Genomic DNA, 3,925 nt, shown 5'->3' with positions numbered 1-3,925 from the left:
TCTGTGAGAGGGAAGAATTAAATGCCCACACAATTACACGTCAATACCAATACCAACACGAATATTCAATACCAATATTGTCGAAGAAAAATACAAAAATTCTGATGCAATGTAGTCAAAGTGAAGAAAGATAGCTATGAAACAAAACATTTTATACAGCAAAATCACCCATCTGCATCACTTGTCAGTTAAATTTTCAAACCCTCGATGAGTTAAGGTCATTTTTTCTAGATGGAATATTAACCGTTCAAACCAGCTCTTAAAACAAATTCCCAAAACTAAAATGAGAAATTCTGATGCCAACATAGAGTGAAATGAGACATTTTCATTTTGCCTTATTTAAAAAAAAAAAAAGGAAATATTCCAAAGATCTATGTTATTTATGTGCCCTTTCCTTTTTGTGACCAGGAAGAGGGATTGCATTGTAGCACATACAGTGTTTATCAAGGGATGCAGGCTGCGTGGTGTAACAGGAGCTGCAAATAATCCCGTCTGTTTGTTTTCTCCTGCCTGCCTTGTGGATCAGCAGGATTTACTGTAAGTTCTGGTGTGACAAAAGGAGAAAGTTCAGCCGTGAGTACATTAGATCAACAATCACACATTGGAGCCCCGTCATTCCACAGAAATCCTTCTGATCAGGAAGAAAAGAAAAAGTTCTCTGTTGACAAGGATTTGATTCTGGATGTTTGATTAAAAGATTAAAAGGGAATAATCTGTGACCAGAATCTCTAGAACTGAAACTTTTCATTTTCACAATAAGGAAACATTCCCAATGGGCATTTTAGTAGAGTTTTTTAGTACAGCTTTAAGATGTTGTGCAGTGATGGAAGATTAAGTTAATATTCAGTACTCTGAATTAATTTTCGATCACTTTCTATTCACTACACCTATCTAAAACTTTTAACTTTTTATCCAATAAACAATTAGGGATGTGTAAATCACATAGTACTAGAACTATCTCGATGAATAGTACAGTAGCGTTTTATTCAGGGAAACACCCGGGTGTTTAATAAGCAATAGCTGTTGTTGGCCACGGCCACGCCACACAAGCCTGCAATACAGCTAACTGTTCCCGTTCAATTCCAGGTAAAAAAAAAAAAACATAATTCCCAGCAACCCCAAAATCACACAGAAAACAAGCAGCAACATAACGACACAATTCGTACAGTACTATTATACAGCAGTGCAGGTTCCATGGTGTAGCGGTTATCACATCTGCTTTACACGCAGAAGGTCCTGGGTTCGATCCCCAGTGGAACCAATACTATTTAGGGGTGTCATTGTGTGTAGTTAAAGCAATGGCTTTTGGAACCAAACAGTCCTGGTTAAATACCCAGCTCTTCCTAGTATGTTGTTGAGCAAGGCAAGGCAAAAGACCACTACTCATGGTTTGGCCTTGATGGGTTAATTGCATATGATTGGACATTTACATATTGAAATAAAAAGATTGGAGCACTTTGCCCATCACTCTGACTCAGAACTACATTTTTCCATTTGGTTTAAAAGGGACTTCTTGCTCTTGTCACGAACCGGTGTCATGAATTGTTTCTGAGGATCTGTGATCCCGACGTCATGCGACGGAAGGGGTCAACTGCAGACCACTGTCATCTCCCAGGGTGCCCATCTTCACTGGTTGTCTCAAACTATTAACGTTGCAGTTAAACCGGCCGCTGTAGCTCCAGGTGTTCATGCCAGTGGTCCACCAAGAACTTTTTGCTTAAAGACCAACAATGTGATATCTTGCAATGATGCCACTTATTTGGTTGCACACATAAATAAGATTAATAATATTTAATTGCATTATACAGAGAGAAACTATCCCTTCAGGTATGCTATTTATCAATGAAAACCCGAAGGCATTCAATTTTGTTTGGATCAAGTGCATTCAACAATAGAAAGTATTAAGTGTTTTATGTCTATCAATTGGACCGACTGGCTATATTTTCAATCCATATGGAAATATAGAATCCAGTACTATCAATACTTGCATATCAATCATGATTTCAAGGTTTTAGACCCTTCAAGATGATGCTGCTCAAAATCAGACAAAACAAAAAGGTTGTAGTGTTTCCTGGCATGCCTTAAAATAATTGGCCATATCCTAGTCAAGATAGCAAAAACAAACAGTGAAGGTCGTTGCTTGCCAACATTAAATGAACTGGATTCAAATTGAAAAACTAACCAAAAACAGGTAATAATTTTCCACAGCTGATTGTAACTGAAAAAAATAAGAAATAAATCTGGAACACAAACCTGGAAAAAAAATGGTATATTATAAAACTGGATTCAAGTCAAAAATCACTGCATTTATCAAATCCAGATGATGCGGGAGAAGAGCAGGTCTGAACACAAAAGGAAGGAACCCTCATGAGAAAAAACGTCTATTTTAATCCACGAGATTCATATCGACCAAAAAATCTTTTGAAGTCATGATGACTCACCTATAGAGTTAAAATACTTTTAATTTTACTACTATATCACTGTCCGAATGGGAACATGTGACTCTGTTCAATGGAAATACAGAAATGCCTGTAAGAAGTGAACCAAACATCTGTTGATGGGCAGTAACTGATGAGGATTCAGACTCGATAGGTTGCGGTTGCAGAGCAGACAGACTGATTACAACGCTGAAAACACCCACCAGTCCGAAAACCATGGGTGTGTACAGTACTTTGGAAATTACTGTTATCATTGCAACCATAATCATTTCATTTGCAAGCTGATTTCACATCTTTTTGTTCTTTTATAGTAAATTCCAACGCCACATTGTTCTCTGCAAAAACATTTTTTTGGCCAGTGGGCTGTGAAAGGAGAGGCCTAAATCACAGAGCCCGATTTATTCCCTAGTCATGTGGGAAAAGAAAAGCATCGGGTGGACAGCTGCCCGTGTCCACTTCGAACTCCCGTCCTCACTCCCGCCGCTCCAGTACTCAACTCCTGTGAGCTCAAAACAAAAACTTGCTTCATGGATTTCATTCACTGTGTTTGTGCAACGAAAATGGGTTTGGAAAAAAAAAAAAAAAAAAAAAAAGTCCCAGGACCATGTGTTCACAATATGGTGCACTTACAAGCAATGAAAGGCTCTTTCCTTTTTGGGGGGGGTTGCCGCTTTGATGTGTTCCAGTGCCAGTTAAATTTGTTTGGCAAAACATGCATTTTAAAAAGACAAATCATCCGCACCCTCAAATAGTCACAGAGACAGACAGGGACGGTGAAGCCCTCAGGCAGCATGCTTTTTAGCCGCACCTCACCATGGTAGCTTTCAGGCAGTTATTTGTGATATATGTCGCTTTCTCTTACTTTGAAAGGGTGATCATGGGATTCTGTGCCTGGATCCGTCACATCCCAGAACTGTAAATTAGTTCATTCCCATACATTTGGATGCATTCAAATCAGAGGCCATTTGAATCCTGGTTGTCTGGGGGGGTCTTGCACAAGTATGTTGAAAAATAAAAATCTATATATATCGTTAGAGGTCATTATGATCTCTCTCCTTCTGTGTTGTTAGAGTGTAAATGTTTATGTGAAAAACAGTGTAGTGCCTGTCCTAGGGTAACCTTTCTTCCCCTTCCACATATAAAATGTCATTTTCTGCTCTTATTAAATCTTGTGAACAAAAGGTTGTATTTTTTTTTCAGATTTCTGCACTATTTTCTGTCGTTCAATTTAGATTCCATTCATTTTAGATAATTATTACCATACTTATGGTTTTGTTTATGATAATGCATTTTAAATTTTTTACCAGCGCTTCTGGGATGATCAGTTTATTTGCCGGTATCTCTGGTTTTGGAGATCCTAGAAGTTTTTCAATGATTGGCTTTAATTGTGATTTAGGGACATAATGTTGGCCTTTTTTGTGAATGTATATACACAGTTTCTGATGCAATTTTTCCTTGATACATTTCGCGAGGTACAATTTTCGACC

General features: G+C 38.0%; 1 non-coding gene across 1 annotated transcript; it reads left to right on the top strand.

The window, feature by feature from the left end:
• The first annotated feature begins 1,188 nt into the window (after nt 1-1,188).
• Nucleotides 1,189-1,261, top strand: trnav-uac (transfer RNA valine (anticodon UAC)). The gene has a single exon. It is a non-coding gene; the product is annotated as a tRNA-Val (tRNA).
• Nucleotides 1,262-3,925: the final 2,664 nt, after the last annotated feature.

The sequence above is a fragment of the Fistularia commersonii genome, chromosome 10 (genome assembly GCF_037954325.1).
Source record: "Fistularia commersonii isolate RoL2024-O1a breed Wild chromosome 10, RoL_Fcom_v1.0, whole genome shotgun sequence".
Taxonomy (NCBI): domain Eukaryota; kingdom Metazoa; phylum Chordata; class Actinopteri; order Syngnathiformes; family Fistulariidae; genus Fistularia; species Fistularia commersonii.
This window is presented reverse-complemented; position numbering and strand designations above follow the sequence as displayed.